This window comes from Petaurus breviceps, unplaced genomic scaffold (assembly GCF_028583685.1).
Source record: "Petaurus breviceps papuanus isolate PSGF00001 unplaced genomic scaffold, PetGlider_PUasm1.0 90740, whole genome shotgun sequence".
Taxonomy (NCBI): domain Eukaryota; kingdom Metazoa; phylum Chordata; class Mammalia; order Diprotodontia; family Petauridae; genus Petaurus; species Petaurus breviceps.
Window position 1 is genome coordinate 8,388,186 of NW_027187330.1, and position 20,481 is coordinate 8,408,666.

A 20,481-nucleotide genomic window follows, 5' to 3' on the forward strand; every position below is an offset into this window, starting at 1 on the left:
GTAGTAATAGTATTTTAATTCACTTACATTGAAAGTTATCACCATTATTCAGGATTGTAGAATTACAGGCTTATACTGTAGGTGGAAATATAGAGATATGGAGAGATAAAATAGTTTATACATGATTACACAGTGAAAGAAAATGTGATATCTTAGTAATTAATGAGTGCTAGGTTTGGACTAAAATGACAGATTCAAATCCTAGTTCTTCTACTTAATACTTATGTGACCTTGGGCAAGTCACTTAAATTCTCTGTGGTTTAATGATTTTAGGTATACAATGAGAGTACTGGATTAAATAATCATTGAGGTGGCTTCCAAATCTATATTTCTTTTTTTGTTTTTTAATATTTAGGTTTTTTTTTAAGCAATTGGGGTTAAGTAACTTGCTCAAGGTTACACGGCCAGGTGTTTCTGGGTGGGTGCCAAGCGTCTGAGCCCGGATTTGATTCCAGGTCATCCGACTCTGGAGCTGGTGTTCCTACTCGCTGTGCTACCTGGCCACCCCCCAAATCTATATTTCGGATGCCTTAATCCTAAGGAGCCTGTGGCTTATTCTTCACAAAGACAGAAAGGGAATATCCCAGTGCTGAAGCACTTGGCTACAATCCTTTGAAAAGACTGAGTAAGATATGTAATAAACTGTTAGGTTGCAGCTTTCAGTGAGGGTCAGGATGGAAAATAGAAAAACCAAGAGCACTTGTCAAGATCAGCTAAGGAAGTCAAGGATGGTCAGGTCCTGTGAAGCCCATGGCTTTCACCTTCATGTAATAGTTGACCAACTTCTAAAGAGACTAATGGGAATGGGGGAGCTAATGTGACAGCCAAGAGACTCTTCGCACTCTTTCACTATCTCCCAGGACTATTGTTGCTCACCCTTCATTCCCAAAGAGGGCTGATAATGTCCACAAGCATCATGTCTTGACTTGCACATGAATTGGATTTGAGCGAGGCAGAGCTGTGCAAAGTGATCAGCCTCACTGTCTCCTCCAGAGCCACTGGAGTCCAGTGGAAAAACAAAAGTCAAGACCTCTGGTAATGGCCCCAGAACTGTACTCAATTGTTGAGGAAGTACAAAATGATTTGCAAGACACTTAGCAAGTCTACACATTTCTAACCCTAGTGAGAAGAATAGAATACTTCTAAATTGTTGACACTGCTTTATTTTTATTGCTGGTTTTCTTTTGTTAAATAGCACTACCCCTTCCCAATATGTCCTTTCTCCCCAGTAGTACCTTCCTTGATCAAAAGTAGTAGCAAGTAAGAGCACCGGCTCCAGTGTCAGGATGACCTGGGGATCAAATCTGGCCTCAGATACTTAGCACCACACCCAGAAATAACTAGCTGTGTAACCTTGAGCAAATCACTTAACCCTGATTGCTTAAAAAAAAAAGTAGTAGTATCCAATCAAGCAAAACAAATCAACATACTGGTCATGGCTAGGAGATGTATGCCTTATTTTATACCTCTTGTCCACCAACTCTTTTCTGATAGCTAGGAATAATGCTTTGCTGAGGTTGCAATTGGTCATTGCATTGAACAGATTTCTAAAGTATTTCACTATTTTTTTTTTACATTATTATGATTTTTCTGTAAATTGCTCTCCTGGTTTTGCTTACTTCACTCTGTGTTAATTCATACAAATCTTCCCAAATTTTTCTGAATTCTTCATATTTGTCATTTCTTATGGCACAATACGGTTCCATTACATCAATCTACCTCAGTTTCAGTTTATAGGCAACATTTTTTCCCATATTTTTGCACATAGGATCTTTTCCACTATTTTTGTTTTCCTTGTAGTATAATCTAGTCATATCAGTCTGTGAAAGGTTTAGTGATTTTTGTTAGTATAATTCTGAATTGTTTACAAAATGGCTGGACCAAATTGTACCTCCACCAATAGTGCATTAGCATACCTGTCTCCCCACAGCTCAACCAACATCTTTCATTTGGGGAAAGGGGGAATAAAACTGCTTTATAATACAGTTGATACAAAATGGTTTCACCGAAGAACTTCTTCTAGTGAATTCTTTCATTACATGCAGAGCATCTCACAAGTACTTATGAGCACTAGCAGCTGTGAATGGATCCATAATTTTTATGGTTAACTGGAATACATTAATTTAGATTTTAATTGCATTAAGGAGAGACAGATCAGTGGGAGAATGAAGGTTGGATTTTTGCTTGTGGGGTCCAGTGGAGTCTCTGACAGTGAAGGGCATGGTCTCAGGATCAACGAAAGTACTCACCTTGAAAATGAAAACAAGGTATATATTTTTAAATTTTGTCTTGCTTCTGCTGTGCACATGACATGTTTTTCTTTTCTTATTTTGTATTTCTTTTAATATTTAAATTTATAACATGTTTATTTTTCTTTTCTTATTGTATATTTAAGTTTTAGCATTTAAGTCTAAATTTTTTTTAAAAAGAAAGAAAGAAAAACACTCTGCTAAAACTGGTAAAAAGAAAATGAAAACACGGCCCAGATCAAGAAGGGCTAATGAGTCTAAGTGAAGGTTAAGCCCTAGAGAAAAGCAAATTCTTACACCATTGAATCCTGCTCCTTATTCCAACAGGAAATCCAAACTAACAGGAGTGAAGTGGCTCTTCTTTTTTGTGTTCTAGTGAGGGACCAAATGAATTAAATGTACAAAGAAGAGGGGAAACAGTATTCTCTAGCCCATAAACATATTTTTCTGGGTAAGAACATTAAGGAAGAAGTTGAATTTCTGAGCTATATTGAAAACACACATTTCTTGATCATTTGAGTTCAATCAAAAATTCAATGAGCATTTAATAAGTGCCTGCTATGTGTCGGTCACAGTGTGTGGTACTAGGGATACAAAGAAAAAGAATGAAATAATTCCTCCTTTTAGAAGTTTCCATTGTATTGGGGGAGACAAGTGTATATTTAAGTGTTAGTTGATTTCCATTCCACTTAAAATGTCCCAGATTTGGGTGAAAGTTAAGTTACGTATGTATATAAACATACTATAAGGAGAATAAATGCATTCCGACTTCTCTAGCAGCTATGGTTCCTGTCCTGCCCTTTGTACATTGCACACAAAGTAAAAAAAAAAAAAAAGCAAGCAAAACATGTAAAACCAAGGACCTCTCACCAGATATTACCACACTGAGTGCCCTGTGTCTTTTTGTACTTAATTGAAATTACACTTTCTTGCCCTCTGGCTGTGAGTGTCAACATTTCTGTTTTCTAAAATTTTTGTCCCTTGCTTCTGACTTTTCCAGTTCATTGACTGAGGAAAACAAAATCCCCACATAAGGGATATGTATAATTGGTTGAGCTGGTAAGAAAAGAAGACAGAACAAAGAGAAGAGAAAGAGAATATTGCAGTTAAAAAGAAGGGGTGAAGAGAGAAGAAAAAGTCTGAGGAGGGTGCTATCCCTTTCTCAAAGAAGCAGTAGGGTATTATGAATAGAATTCTGTATTGGAATCAAGAAAGTTGGATTCTGGGTTCGAATTCTGCCTTAAACACTTACCTTGGGCATGCCCTTTAACCTTTCCAAGGCTCAGTTTCTTCATCTGTAAAATGAGGGTCTGGACTTGATGGTCTCTATCCCTAAATTGAAGATCCTGTAAGATGGCGTTGGAGAGTTGGGAGGACTTTAGGGAGACATTATCTCTAGATAAAAAGCAGGAAACTGGAAAAAGAAAGAGAAAATTAAGCACAAACGCCCCGCCCCCCAGCCTCTCCTAATGCCTTCAATGGGCAGGGCAGTGTCAGCAAAGACTTGGACTTGTGGGTCAGCACCCCTGCCAAAGACCTACTCAGACCACAAAGTGATTCTGGTGATTTTTGATGGTTGTTAAATCAATAATTCTCTTCTATTTCATTCTATTTTTTTTTGTTTTTTTTTGGAGGGGAGAAGGCAGAGCAATAGGGGTTAACTGACTTCCCCAATGTCACACAGCTAGTAAGTCTTAAGTTTCTGAGGTCAGATTCGAACTCAGGTCCCCCTGACTCCAGGACCAGTGCTCTATTCACCGTGCCACCTAGCTGCCCTTATTTCATTCTTTTTAATATAAATGTATTCTACAATATTATGAACTGAATATCTGCAAACAATGTAATAGAAAAGTACCATGCATACATTTTCCAATCAATACCTGAGCTCCGTATTTTAAAAGAAAGTCTCTGACTTTCTATATATATAACTATATGTATACACACATACATACATATATACAAATACACACTATATATATTCATACACATATGTGTATATACATGCAAACATATTACATGTACACATACATATGTGTGTAGAGAGATATACACATATGGATGTAGATTTATAGATATATATAATATTGCTTCATATTGTTTTACATATAACTATATTTTGTATACATTGTGTTGTGTATAAATATAAAACACCAATTATACATATATAATGTTTAATACCGATATGTTTTATATACCAAATATAAACACCTATGTATTATATATAGTATATATAGCACCAATAATAATAATAGGCTTTGTACTTATCTCATTTGGTCCTTACATGATGGTGGTGACATGTGAGACCAGTCCAATGAGTTGGTCTTTCTTTTGTATTTATCCCTGTCAATAAGTAAGCTAACTCAACCAAAATGCAGATAGAATATCATTCCAGAATCATTTATATGGGTCTGTAAGCCTCTTACAGTCATAGGAGTCTGGAGCTAGGAAGAATGATGTACTCTTCTAGATCCTTGCCCCTCCATGATTCCAGTCTTAGAGGCCAGCTCACTTAAAGATCCACCTGTAGGCTTAGCCCCACCTCTAGTCCTGGAACAATTCAACTCTTATGTAGAGGAAACATAAATTTTCAGCTTGGGTAACTTTGGCTCTAAGTAATCATTAGAATTGGAAAGGATGTCAGAGATCATCTAGTTATTCTAACCCTTTAATTTACAGATGGGGAAACTGAGGTGTAGGAAGTTTCAGTGACTTTACAAGGATTACACAGCTAGTTAGTAACAGCTGGGACTTAGACCTAGTTGTACCAACCTCTCCATAGCTTCCTCTAAGCAGTCTTGTATTCTGATGAAGATAACTAGACACTTGGTTTATCTCTTGTGACCAAATCTCTGCTTATAGCCCATTTTCAATAACTGCATCCCTAATATGTTCCTGTCTGAGTCTGTACCAGGCATCAAGGAATAATCTCTGCCTTGTTTTACGTAGTAGTCCCATAGACTACAGTTCTGCCCTTGTTGACAGTCCTAATTTAGGGTCCATGATGTTTGCTATGAGATTCCTTATTGCCTATTATCTATCTATCATCTATCTATCTATCTATCTATCTATCTATCTATCTATCTATCTATCTATCTATCTATCTATCTATCTATCTCTTAGCTACTACACCTGGTACCCCTGACACCCTGCTCACAAATAGCCCACCCTTCTCATTACCAGCCCCAACCTCCTTTACAGCCTTTTATAATGGAAAGAGCTTTACCCTTGGCATCAAGAGCTTTACCCTTGGCATCAAGAGCTTTACCCTTGGCACCAAGAGACTCAAATCAAGAGTTCAAATGCAGGCTCTAAGACTTGACAGCTGTGTGACCATAAGCAAGTCACTTAACCCTGTGTACCTCAGTTTCCTCATGTGTAAAATAGAAGTAATATTCATACTACCCACCTCATGCTGGGGGGAAAAGTGCTTTATGAGTCAAAAAAATTACTGCAAAAATACAAGTGATCACTGTATTGTCACCAGGACCTTTTGCTGCCATGTTCTCCTGCAACTCCATAGAACTATTTAAATTTCCTCCTGTTATCTACAGCTGGAATGTCCCTGCATTTTCTAATGGACCTGGTTGGTCAATTTAGCCTGTCTCTTCCTACTGTACCCAAGCTTTGATACTGACAGAAGGGATGTCAGAGAACATTAGTCCAAAATTTTCATTTTACAACTGAGAAAACTGAGTCATAAGGCAGTTGTGGAAAGATAAGGACTAGGGAGGCATTGTATGTGTTGAGCTCTAGGGCATTGAATTCTCTTTGGAAAATGTTTTTATTTGTGCTTCCAGTGACTAGGAAAGCAACAGCTAACAACTTGGGATGCTGAGGCGTAAGTAGTATTTTAGAAAGAAAAATTTGGGGAGAGATGCAGGGAAATTTTTTAGGACATGTAAAAACAAAAGATATCAACAAAAATGTACTTTAAAAGGGAACGTTATGCTTGTTTTTCATATTTCATGTTGGTAACAATGTATCTAGCCCAGTCTTCCTTTTATTCAATCCTTTTTATTCATTTCAACTTAAGAGCTTAAAACAGCACTAAGATTTTGGGGACAGCCATGATACTACTATCTATACAATTGTAGGTTGGTCATCTAATGGCATATTCATAGCGTGAACATAAACATTATTTATTCACTTGATTTATCCTGTGTGGATAGTCAGCATCCTGCTGAGAGAGTAGTTTGGGTGTTTTGAAAGATTATCGATCTCATTTTAGAGACTAAAATAATAGGGACTTGATGAGATCAGCATAATCCAAACACAGACAGCTTTTAGTGACCACAAACTTCTCCCTGAAGTGAAGGCCCCTCTTTGTAATGTCGATATTTTTCTGCTGATGCTTTTGGTCTCTGGAGCATTATGGAAGACCACATTTGACAGAGAAAGGTAAGGGTTGTCCAAATGGCAACAAGGAGGCTCCAAGAACAGGCTGAAACCTATTATCCCCCAAGGCTGACTCTGGAAATGCAGCTTAAGGAGTATTAGAGAGATGTGTGACTGGAAAATACAGGCTAGGCATGCAGCAGGCCTGAGGACAGAGCAATAAATACCTCCCCTGCTCCATTGGCACTGACGCTATCAGACACCAGTGTGATCCGATTCCACAGAAGATGCAGGAGTGGGCCAGTCCCACACTTAACCCAGCATTAATGTACAGAGAAGACGTGTTAGAAAAGCGTCATATTCTTCGTAGGTCTCAGAAAGTGGACTGTTTTCTATACTGCAGCTCTTGGGCATGTCCCTCCTTATCAGTCAGCAGATGTGTGGAGGCTGGGGTGGATTTACCCAATCAGGGTAGCTCCGAGCCCCGACTTGTTGGTCACCCCCTACCTCCTCTCTGATTTTGTTACCTTTCTCCAAATCTTAGTCACATAACCTTAGCACCTTGGGGTTGCCTTCCTATGGGAATAGGATGGGTTTTACTGGAAACATTATTTTTCTTTGCATAGAAAACATAGAGCTTCATGGTTCTTCCCATTAGTTCTAATTCTTCTTTATACCATGACTAATGTGAAAATACATTTATTATGAATGTATCAGTAGAGCCTATATCAGGTTGCACACAGTCTTGGGGAGGTGGGAGAAGACAGAGGGGGAGAAAATTTAAAATTCAAAATATTATGGAAGTGAATGCCAAAAACTAAAAATTAATTATATTTTTTAAAGTACATAGAACAATAAAACAATTTATAATAAAACATTAGGTATATAACTATTCATCTCAGATCTCATTGGATATGGGAGGGCCTAGTAAGAGGAGACACTGTAGACATATCTTCTCAACCATTTTGCCAATGTCCCTTCCTCTTTTCCCACTTCCAGATAGGTGCTGATATGTTCCAAATGAAGGAGGCCAGAGCCTTGACTCTACTCTGGGCTTTGGGCCCCATTCCCGCAATCCCAAAGGTATTTTCCCCTATAGCACATCACCTTCTGTGCAACAGACATGGCCATCCCATTTCTTAGACAAGCGGGAGTCACTAACTATGATCCTTCAAGTAAAATGGAGGAGTTCAAGGCTTTGCCACTGTGCCCTCCAATCAGCTGAGCCTTATGGCACTTACTTATGCCCTCCAGGTCTCTAAGCATTGACAGCTCACCTGCCAAAGAGCCCCAAACACTCCTGTACTTTGCCTTCTGCTATGCAGACCCTTCTATCCATTAGGTTAGAAGGTAGGTTCTTTAATAACAATCATGATGATAGCTAACATTTTTACAGAGCTTGGTACGTGTGGGGCACTGCTCTGAGTGCTTCACAATTATTCTCATCTGAGCCTCACAACCACCCTGGCAGGTAGGTGGTGTGACTGTTATCCTCGTCTTACATCTGGGGAAACTGAGGCAAGCTGATTCTGGTTGGTTCTGGTCTTGTTTGCAAGGACCAAAATGGCACCCCTATGGTGAGAGTGGTGTCATGTACCGTGTGTCACACTGTGGCTCATCAGACCAATACAGTCTTGGAAGGCTCCCCCACAGTCCCTGTGAATATCTGGAGTGGAGACGTCTCTAAATGTGAGCCCCTCTCATTTCTTCTGAGCTACTGCAATGCTGCTTTGCTCATAGAGCATGGCACCTTCTTTGACGCAGGCACACCATGCTGGCTGGTCCTTTGCCAGTGTCTCCCATGTCTCACAATCAATTTCTTCAGAGAGACTTTGAGAATATCCTTGCATATCCTCATCTTACATCTGGGGAAACTGAGGCAAACAGAGGTTAAGTGACTTGCCTAGGGTCACATAGCCAGTAAGTATCTGAGGCTGGATCTGAACTCAGGTCTTCCCAACTCTAGGCCCAGGACCCTCTCTCCCTGCACCACCAGGGGCATCTTGTTTTTCTACTTGTACCACTGTACTTGGTACATACTATGCTTTTAATAAATTCTTTTTCATTTAATCAGTCATTCATTTCATCAATGGTCTGTAACTTCTCCCAGAACCACCAATCCCAAATCATACATAACCTGCTCTAAACCAAAGAATTCTAGAAAGACAGAGTTTGGTTTATTTGGCTTATTTAGTAACCCAAAGGTGCATGTCCTATGAGAGAGCAAAGGGTTCATCCTCTGGGTAGGGACTAGTCCCATGAATTCTAGGACAGTCTAGAGTAAGAAAACACCCACTTCCAGGGTAGGTTGGCACCTTTTTTGGCAACTTAGAAAGTTAGTCTTAAAAAGCTCAACGCAGAGGTGTCAAACTCCTGAGTCAGGCCCAGATTAAAATGTAATTGGGAAATGTTTAACAAAATAAATAAAAATATAACCAACATAGACGATGTTCATGCAGAGATGCCTTTTTGATTTACATCTGACACCCATGAGAGTGGGACTTGTCTGGGTCACACAGACAGTATATGTCAGAGAGAGGACTTGAATCCAGGTTTTACTGGCTTTGGGACCAGTTCTCTCTATTCACTGTGGCTCTGAGAGGACAAAGTAATGTGATGCTTGACTTGTATATACAATGTGACCACTTACTAGAGAAAGCCTCAGGAAAGTCCCAGGTCTTGGCTCCTGCTGTAGCACAGAGCATCAGCTCAGGACCTAGGAAAAATTAAAGCACAGGCAGACAGTGTTTTTCCATTCAGCAGCCTTGCTCTGGTAGGCACCTACAGTGACTTCTTTGAGCAACCATCAAACAGCAGGGCCCAGCAAGGAGAAGACTGACACCAGTGTGTTTCTCTAAAGTCTCTCTGACTTTGCATTCCCAGGGGGCATTTCCCCCTTAACTGCCATGTCTCCAAATTTCTGCTTATGTGTTCCTGGTTTGTTCCTCACCAGAGAGCCAAAAATTGGCTGCTCTACACAGAAGGGGAGGTGCCCAAGAATAAAAGGAACACCATTTATATGGTACTAGGACAGTTAGAATAAGGTGTTCCCAGCATACTGGAGCTATCCCTTATAGATGATTCTAGATAGAGAGGGCATGAGCAAGAATCATACAGAATGCCAGGGAATGGCTGGGCTCTAATCAGCACCATGTAACAGAATACAGTCATTGATGAGATCCCAGTTCCGTTTGTATGGAAGTTAACAATACATATCCTCCACAAAAATCCTACTCTCATACCTCACCTTAGTATGGAATGATTCTAGGTCCTTGAAGGCTGTACCAAAGAAGTTAAAGTTCATGATATAAAGTCTTTTACCCCAGCACTCAGTACAGTGCCTGGTACATAGTAGGTGCTAAATAAATTCGTATGCCCTTTTGTGAATCAGTCATTCACAAAGACCAACGTTGAGTCCAAAGGGCTACATGAGTGATCAAACTGTCCAAATTAGGGACATGCACAACTCTCAAAGACCATGGACTCAACCATAAAAGGTTTGGGGTCTGTACTGATGAAGGGATTGTTGATTATAAAGTGTAAAAGAACTTTCAAGATCATCTCATGGATGTTCATGGATTTTAAGTCCCTCATTTTACAGAGAAGAAAACTAGAGTACTCAGTTTACATCCCCAAAGAAGGTTAAGTGATTTGCCCATGATCATAGGTAGTGAGAGTGAGAAGCAGGATTTGAACCTGGGTTCTCTTGACTTCAAAGCTTTCTAACATATTATGCTGTTTCCCTGTACCATGCCTAACCTCCTCCTTCTACAGAGAAGGAAAAAGTTGTGACAAATTCACAGAGGCAGCAAATAGCAAAAATGGGATTTGAACCCAAGTGCTCTGATTTCAAATCTAGTAAAATTCTCACTGCCCCAGGATTCTCCCTACAGGACAGTTTGCTAAACTCATAAGTCAGCTAATTATCACTGCAGGAAAGGTAGGCTCCCAGGTTTATGCCCAAACTCCAGAATCCTACCAGAGTTTCACTGATCACTTCTGTACTTGGGAAAACTAGAAGCTCTCTGAGAGATGTTTCTGTCCCTGGGCTGAGCTGTTTCCTAGATTATATAAACTGTCAATTTTAAGACCAATTGAGAATCTTTTATCCATTCTAGGAAGGCAGAATTTCTGGGTCCATCTGATTCACCTCCCTACCCCCTACCTACTCATCCACAAATTCCCTAGTTGTTGTTATTGTTTAGTGATTTCAGTGACCCTATTTGGGGTTTTCTTGGCAAAGATACTAGAATAATTTACCATTTCTTTCTCCACCTCATTTTACAGATGAGGAAACTGAGGCAAACAGGGTCAAGTGGCTTGCCCAGTGTCAAACAGCTAGTAAGTATTTGAGGTGGGATTTGAACTCAAGCCTTCCTGACTCCAAGGCCTGGCGCTCCATCCACTGTGCCATCTAACTGCCCCTACAAATTTCCTTAGTGGATTTTAAAGTTTCCCCAGTAGAAGAGAGAGGAATGTTAGGACAAAGGCAGTGGAAAGATGATTAGATTTGGAGTCAGGGGTTTGGTTCTGTCATGGACTACCTCTGTGATCACAAATCAATTAATCTCCCTGGGCCTCAGTTTCTTCAAATATAAATGAGGGCATTAGGTTTATGTAATCTCTAATCTCTTCCAGTTTTAAATCTATAATCCTATGATCCCATTATCCTTCCCTGTTAGACCCACTGGAGGCTGGCACAGGGCCTAATCAATCCTGACCCAAACCCTTGGGCTGCTCAAGGTTTAGGGGTGGGGTTCTGGTCAATTAGTATGCCAAACATGTCAGCCATGTACATTGATGGGCAAGGTCAAGGGAGTTTCTCTCTGAAAATATAAAAAAGAAATATTCATACTCAGCTGCCAGGAATGAGTCTGAGACTGATCATTTGGGTATATGGGGCAGTAAACATTTTACACTATTACAGGTAATTACATGCTAATGGATGAACTTGTAATGTCTAGGAACCTGGCAGTGGAGAAATGAAGATGGTGCTCACTTTGCCCTCTCTGTCTCCCACTTGTCACCTCCAACCCAAACCTCTAATACCACCAGAAGCCCATCCTCTCATAGAATCTCTCCTGCCCCTATCATCTTCAGGTCTTTGGATCCCCACTACTTAGCATGGCAACTGGTATACAACAAGAGGTTAATAAATGTTCATTGACTGCTCTGAAAAGACTCAACTAAGCTTTCAATGAGCTTGCTTTCCATGGAGAAATCTTGGCAAAAAAAAAACAGAAAAAAGTTGTTATGAAGCAGGCTACAAATGCTTGTAAATCATCATCATATAATTACTAGCATTTATATAATATTTTAAGGTTTTCAAAGCACTTTACAATGCAATTTCATTCAATTCTTGCAACCACTATTGAAGGTAGTAATTGTTACCCTCATTTTGCAGATGAGGAAACCAAGGCTGGGAGATGTTAGATGACTTGGACAGGGTCATAAACCACTAAGTGTCTGAGGCAGAATTTGAATTCAGGCCTTACTGGCTCTGAGTCCTTGAAGGGACCACTGTATCCTCATATCTGACATATAGGGAAACTGAGACCCAAGGAGGGAAAGGGACTAGCCCAAATATCAAGGAACAAAAATGTCTGGGAGGGTACAGAGCATCTTCTCATTCTTTGTTTCCATTGAGATAAGGTATGAGGGACCACAAAATAAGTCAATTCCCCAAAGCCCCAGGGGACTTTGAGAAGCACTCCAAAAATCTGAAGGAGTTAACTAAGGAAATTCAACCTTGCTCTTTTTAGAGTTAGCTAGGTGACTCAGTGGATAGAGTGCCGGTCTTGGAGTCAAGAAGGTGGGACTTCAAATACCACCTTAGATAGTTTTTATGTTCCCCTTAGCTATGTGTCCTTGGGTAAGTCTCTTAACTACTGTCTACCTCAGTATCCTCATCTGTAAAATGGCGGTAATAGTAGCACCAACTCATAGGCTTGTTTCAAGAAGATGAGATGATATTTAGATAGTGCTTTGTAAATCTCGAAGTGCTATATAAAAACTATTATTATTATTATTATAGATTATGTGACCAGACTGTCCTCACCAGAGTAAGAGGACCCCATCATTTTGACTACAATTATTTTGCTGAAAGTCAAAAATATATGTGAGAAAGAGGCATTTGTCTCTGAATGAGGCTTAACTCTCTGGCATCAGAGATGGTATTTTTTTTCTTGTTATTATTTTGACAAGGAATCAGCCTTTGCCCACGTGGGAGGTGCCAGGAATCACTGGTGAAGAGAAACCAAACACCCAGCCCGATCACTGGGCCTCCCCAGAGTGACAGAGTGCTGGGATTTGGAGCCATTTGCCCACAATCCCAGGGCTCTCCAGGCCCCAAACCCACACCACCAAGATGCCTTCCTAAAACCCCCGGATTTATTTCTCTGCTTGGTTGTGGGATTTTTTGAAAATTTTAATAACAAGAAAAGATAATGATCCATCCTCAAAATAATGAAATGCACATTGGAGGCCAAACCTCTCTACCACCCCCAAGAAAGGAGGGCTGACTAGAAACTGAGTATGTGGATTATTAAAGAGAACATGAGAATATTTTACATGGAGAGTAATTTCATTAGAGATCAAAACTAAAGGCTGAATAAAAGACTTCAAAGAGGAGCCTGAGTGAAGAACTGTCTGTTGGGGCCCATTCCTTCCTCTTCCCCTCCCCTTCCCCCACTCAGAGAGTTGGCTCTTCCAGCTACACAGTGGGCAGCCCTCCATGGATCTGTGCTGAGGGCGGGGACTGGAGATTAGGGATTTTTAATCTGATGATTAAAAATCATCAGATGATTTTTAATGGACCCTCAGAAATAAGCATGACAATTCTGAAGAATCTAGAAGGAAAAGGGAGAAAGTGATTTATTCCCCTCTGTAGCACTGAAGATTGCGCAGGTCTGCCCTCCCAGGCTGTAGGAGGAGATTTGAATCCAGTAAGTGGAACAGCCTGGACATTAGTGTTCCAAGACTATATTAAAAACATTGATTTGTTCCCTTCACCTCCTCTGGAATGATGCATCTCATTCAGTAACTATGTAGTGAGCATGTAGTCTGTTCAAGACAATGGATGGGTTTCCCCAGGAGTTACAGAGATGGGCTTCTCAAGTAAGTGGCAATCTAGTAGGAGACATAAGACATGCACACAGGTAACTAATATGAGTTAGACTTAGGTGGTTGGACAGAGTTCTAAGATCCTTTTCAACTCTAAAACCCTATGACCTTATGTACTAAGTACACGGGAGTAATATAAAGGACCATAGAATCAATCACAACATTTCTGAGTTTAGAAGCAACCTCATTCAGCTTTTGCTTAAAGATCTCAATGAAAGAGAACATACTGCCCCAGAAAAAGGCCATTGCACTTTGGCATAACTCTAAACACTAGGAAGATGTTTTTATCTTTTCTTCTTTACAGACATCAAGCCAAAACTTGCCTCTTTTCACCTTCTACTCATTGTTTAGATTTCTGCCCTGTTGGGCCAAAGAGAATACATTTATACCATCTTCCACATGACAGGCCGACAGACGGTTGGAAACAACTATCCTGCCCCTTCCTTATCCCCGAAGCTCCTCTCTTCTAGGCTAAATATCTCCAGTTCCTTCAAATGCCCCTCATATTTCAAGAGCTCAAGTCCCTTCATCATATTGATTACTCTCCTCTGGACAATCACTACTAGCTCATTCTACACTTTTCTTAAATATGGTGTCCAGAAAGGAACACAACATTATAACCATCTATGGTCTTACTAGGCGAGATTGCGATGAGGCTTTAACCACTTCAATTCCTAGAAGCAATGCCTCTCACAATGCAACCTGATATTGCATTGGCTTTTTTCCCCATAGACATATTATATACAGTTGAGCAGTATTAGCATTATAGTCCTCTAAATCCCCAAATCTTTTTCAAACTGTGTTCTTACCAGGGCTCCTTAATCTTCTATTCATGAAGCTGATTTTCTTTCTTTTTTTAATACAAGAGTAAGGCTTTACATTTATTTTATTTTATTTTTAAAGCAATCAGGGTTAAGTAACTTGCTCAAGGTTACACAGCCAGTTATTTCTGGGTGTGGTGCTAAGTATCCGAGCTTGTATTCGATCCCCAGGTCATCCCAAAACTGGAGCCAGTGCTCTTACTCACTGTGCCGCCCCCAAGGCTTTACATTTAAAGGTACCCCCAGATATATCTAATTTTATCAAACTCCTTGAAAAGAGAACATAGGACACACTTAACAAATATTTGTAGAATGTTTGATCCCCATTGAATTTCATCATATTTCATCTATTAGCCTATTTGAGATCATTTTCAGTCCCACTGCTGGGTTAGAGAGCCCACCTGGCTTTGTGGTATCTGCAAATCTTATATAACTGCCTTTATCCAAGCCAAAGAGAAAAAAAATATTAAACATCATAAGTCCAGAGATTGGGAGCACTCTTCTGGGGACATCTTGTCAAGATGGTATCCATCTCTTACTAACCATGAGGCTCATGGAAATGGTAGTGTCTGGTGCCTCAAAACATGTGAAGATTTCAATGGTGGTTAATGAGGATGGAGTATATTACATAGGAAAGAAACAGGAGAAGAAAAAATGGGGACATAAAGGGTATATTGGGGAAACAGGGAATAATAAAATATGGCTAGGGAATAGGATTCCATTACAGGAAAATAGTGAGAAATAAAGCTACACAAGTCAGGTGAGGTTAAATTGTAGAAGGCCTTGAATGCCAGACTAGGGAAATTAGAGTTTATTCAAAATGGGATACCACAGAAGGTTTTAAGCAGGACAGAGACTTGTCTATAGTTCTATTTTCTGTGACTATACAGTAGAATTAGTAATTTAATTTTAACTTGAGTTTTCCCATTTGCAACATTTTTAAGATGGGCACTAAAAAAGGGTCTCATTACGTTCAATTCCTTTTTATCTTTTTTTGGATGGAAAGGAAGGTTCTTTCACCTTCCCATTCAGAATATGGATGGCCCCCATGGGCTGTATGTGCAGATTCCAAACTACTTCATGGTAACATGGTTGGTAAATCAGTCCTGGCTGTTATACCCTTTGATTCAGTTGGGTAGAGTGCATTTTTCCCTGGGGATTAGTATATTTGGAATAATCATATTGATTTACCAAAATTTGAAGGAGGGAAGGAGATCAGATATTAGTCTAAACAACTTTGTGCTGATAAATCTGAGAATTTCAAATTAAAAAGAGGCAAAGGGATATTGGAGCAATAGGTGCTGACAGGGCAAGAGAAAGACCCATGGTGCTCTTCAATGGTAGTGAGTAAAGCAAGTCTGTCTTTCAACTATTCTTTAGTAGACTAGATCAGGGGAAGGAAAATTCCCCCACTCCCTGCCATGGCAGCTGGCATAAGCTGGTGGTTCTGATAATCAGAATGCCCACTGGTGGGCTGGAGTAGAGGAAAGAAGCCAGATGAGGGGGATTTCTAGAAGAAAGGCTACCCCTAGCAGTTAAGGGGCTAGAAACCAAGCATGACATGAAGGCTGCTATACCTCTCATTTTTTCCTGGCTAACCATGGTGAAAACAGGTTCCTGGCATGGCAATATTTGTATGTCAGTTTCCAATGGGCATAGCAAGACTATGAGTCATCTCATGAGTGTCAGTTTCATAGTGTGACAATTGTTCATCTAAGTCAAGAACTCACATAGGGCACCCATCTCCATATGCTTTGTCTGCCGTTCAGTGGTTAATTCTTACCAAGGAAAGAATAAGATTCTCTAAGGCCCAAGAGGCATTGCCATTTGGGTAAGCTTGTCTTCCAGATCCAAATGGTGCCACTTCCCTAGTGAGAGTGCTTGGCTGGCTCTTTTGATAGCAAATACGTCATTAGTATCTACCATATGAACGTTACTGGGCTAGGAAAAATAAGGAAGTTTGCAAAGATAAAAACACAGACCTTGTCTTCGCAGGGTATATAATTCAGAAAGCTCATACTTCTAGGGGCAGCATCAGGACCAACAGAGCCTCATGACTCTTGACATAGGACTTGTAGTATCTTCTGGGAAAGTGGACTATGTCTAATCCTGTGAAAATCCATGTGAAGGAGTAAATGACCAGACCCACTTGAGTCAAGAGAGAAACTTAAGTATCTAAGAGTGGGGAGGCATAATTAATGGTCGCTGATAATGTATTGAAGCTACACCCATATGTTCTGATAGAATCAAGATCTAGAATATATATAACCACCCTGTTGCGGGCGTTTGCCCTCACAACAGATCTAGACGACTAGCCCTACGGCCCTCTTACTTACCCATCCCGGGTCTTCGGTCGTCACCGGCCCCTCACGGGGAAAAACACCAGACAGAAGGCGGAGGAGTGAAGCGGGGTGGTTTATTCTTCAACAGTTACATGGCGGAGAGAGAGAGAGAGCCCTCTCACACGAGAAAATATATAGCGAATCCGAGCTAATCACATCGCAGTCTTACATTTATGGCCTTATATGGTGATCACCCCATGGCCTTATATGGAGATCACCCCATCAAGCTTATACATATTCATTCAAAACAACCATAGCACCGCCCATAAACCCCTCCCCCTCCCCCATCAACTCCCCCTTTTTCTTTAAAGCAAACGAAAATCCTACATGCCAAAAGAATCGGCAGTGCAAACTGCTAAGCTTCTCGCTACAGGCGACACAGGTGACCATGCTTCTTGCCCGAAAGACCACGGAAAAATCCCATTACCACTCAGGGGTCCTGTCCCAAGGACTCTGACGTGCGGTGCGGGGGCCTCTGGCTTAGGTCACCTCCGATTCACTCGAACCTTACCCGTCGTAGGACACCGACACCCTGGGTCCTGTCTTAGGCGGCCGAGGAGGGAGGAGTTGCCCGTCATGGAGTCACCCCCATCTTACCCCAGGTGTCACACGTCCTCCATGGCCTGGAACCATACCTGAGGATCTCTCCCCTCTTGGAGGGTAAAAAGGGCCTGTTGGGTCAGAAGCATGTAGCCATCCTGACGGCGCTGTAGCTTGCAAACACAATACAAAAGCAAAATAATTACAAGAACAAACACCACGGTGGAGGAGGTTAAGCCTCCCCACTGTGAGAACCAGGTTGTAACATCATGCAGCCACCTAGACAGTCCGGAAAGAGCGGCAGGATCGACAGAGGTGGAATTCACCGATGCAATAGCCAGTCTTAATTGTCTTACCTGTTGTTCGTATTCGGCAGACCAATTGCCTTCTTGCTTGTAAAGTTGAGGCGGTCAGACCACACAGCCTCTTGAGGAAACAGCCCGACACATGGTGACAGTTCCGGATCAACTGTGGGTGTGATTTGAAAACATAACGTCCCATTAAGTGATATTGTCCTGTTACTTTCCACCGGCCTAGTGTCGTTGTTGAGGTGCAGAACAGGGAGCTTAAGGGTGTTGTTAACTGTAAATAAACGAGGAAAAACTTGTGCCGAAGAAGTCACAGGCATGGGTCTCGGGAAGGTGGAAAGCAGTCCCCAGCGTAATTCCGTCACGGCATTCTCAGCAAGGAGACCCAAGATGAGGAGGGTGAGTCGACAATCTGAAAGACAAGAAGAACAAGAATTCTCCTCACCCCCCAACCTGTCGGGGGTGGTGCCTTAATCAAGATCCCTAACTTTGTGAAGGGGCACCCATTGCTGTACCGCTGTTGGGTCATTATTTGGAAAAAAGGAAAGGTGGCCGGGCCTTCTTCCAACCACTTTCACAGGGCCGTGCCATTGGCCCCCCTTATCCAGCCACATTACCCTGGAACCGGGCAGTGCCCGACTAGGTGTGGGGAGGGTCAATGGAGAAGAGGTGGTATTCTCACCGGAGGTGCTCCAGAACCTCATGGCGGCAGTGGTGCCGTCATCTCTAACTTGCAGGAAATTTAAGGTAAAGACAACCTGGGCCAACTCTTGACGAGTGACCGACCTGCATATTCCCCCTTTCTGTTTAAACAGGGCGGTCTTAAGTGTACGGTTTGCCCGTTCAACAAGGGCTTGCCCGGTAGGGTTGTAGGGGAGGCCTGTAGCATGTTGAATAGAAAATTCAGTACAGAACAAGGCAAAAGCCTTGGAAGTATATGCCGGGCCATTATCAGTTTTTAAGGCTAATGGCACTCCTAGGACAGAAATCATTTCATAGAGATGGGCAATAACAGCTCTGGTCGACTCACGAGGCTGCAGGGAAGCAAAGACAAAAGATGAGAAGGTATCAACACAAACATGGATAAACTTAGAGCCAAGATGTGTAACATCCATTTGCCAAAGCTCATTGGGGGCAGTACCTCGGGGATTAAATGCGTCCTCCTTAATGCGAGGGCGGAAGGGGGCACACACAATACATGACCGGACAATAAGTCTGGCCTCGCTCTTCGGCACACCATAAAGAGCCCTAAGAGACCGAGCTGAGATATGGAACTTAGCATGTGCCAACTGTGCAGGGGAATCTTTCGGGGGTGGAGGTGGGGGAAGGCTAACTGCGTGGAGAGCCTGGTCCGCTTGTGCGTTCCCAGAGTAAATGGGACCCACAGCCTTTGCCCGTGTGTGGTGACATCAAAGTGGAATTCTTCCACAAGCAGAACAAGATGCTCAAGAAGGACAAAATGTTTCACTTTTGGGTAAATACATTCTTCATACCAGGACCAGAGGAAAACTCAGACAAAGTAGAAAATGGAAGTCTTTGTGGAGATCAAGAGATTGATAGTATTTGCAGTGCCGAGCGGTCAGATAATGACAAGGAATATCTCATACTCACATTGTCCAAAAACGATCTGGACAAAGCGAACAAAGACAAGGCCAACAGATACTTTCTCCAAACTTTAAGGTGAAGCTTTTCTTCACAAAAACTGTAGAAGAGCCGTCAAACCCAGAGGCCAGCAGCTCCACCTCGGTCACGCCGGACGTTAGTGACAATGAGCCCGATCATTATAGATACTCGGACACCACTGACTCCGACCCAGAGAACGAGCCTTTTGATGAGGATCAACACACACAGATCACAAAAGTCTGAATATTTTTTTTTTATCAAGAGGGAATAAATGGGCTAAAGGAGGGTTCAATCCTATCATTCCGCAAAAGGGAGCCAACAATTTTTTGTAAAGCAGTGAGCTTCTCGGCTTTAAGGGGCCACTGCTCAACCCAGACCGGGCGGTTATTCGTCCAGGTCAGTTTCGGGGCGAAGCTCAAATCGAGAGTGGTCCCTATCCATTTCCCGGTAAGCAGTCCGGGGTTACTAAGGAGAGTTGCATTTGCGCAAGGACATCCCGCCCCCACAGAGCATAAGGCAGCTCGGGGAGACACAAAGGAGTGAACCTGCCTGCATTGTCATCCACCGACCACGAGAGGGCACGAGCCGATCTCTGAGCTCTCTTGTTCCCCCCCACTCCCTGGACCGGCGTGGATGCAACCATCAAGGGCCATTCTTTCCTCCACTGATCCAAATTAATGACTGAACAATCAGCCCCCGTATCAATGATCCCTAAGATCGGATAATTCTCAACATGAATAATCAAAGTGGGACGGTTCAAAGTGATGGAACAAGCCCAATTCAATTGGCAAGGATGCTGGGATGAGGGGCCGAAGGGAAACGCCTTAGCAATGATCTGATCAGCCCGTATGGAGACGGGGGTGCAGTGTGGATTAAACAGGGTCAACACTGCCTCCACATCCTCTGCTACTTGGGTGGGGACCTCAAAGTCAGGAGAGCCTTCTAGGCCGGTCACTACAGCTGGGTGGAAAGGCAAATGGGCAGGGACTATTATCGCCTCTCCAGGGGGAAGTGTAAAGATGGAGGGTTGTTTTCCAGGAGAGGCCCTGACTCTTACAAACTGAGGATAATTGCCGCTTAACGAGGATGGGGGAGGGGCCCTGCGGCTGGGCCCCTCCACCCGCCGTTTCCCTGCGGTTGA

At 42.0% G+C, this 20,481-nt stretch overlaps 1 pseudogene; it reads left to right on the plus strand.

Annotated features, from left to right (window-relative positions):
* Nucleotides 1-17,196: 17,196 nt before the first annotated feature.
* Nucleotides 17,197-20,100, plus strand: LOC138145484 (phosphatidylinositol 3,4,5-trisphosphate 3-phosphatase and dual-specificity protein phosphatase PTEN pseudogene; annotated as a pseudogene).
* The last annotated feature ends 381 nt before the right edge of the window (nt 20,101-20,481 follow it).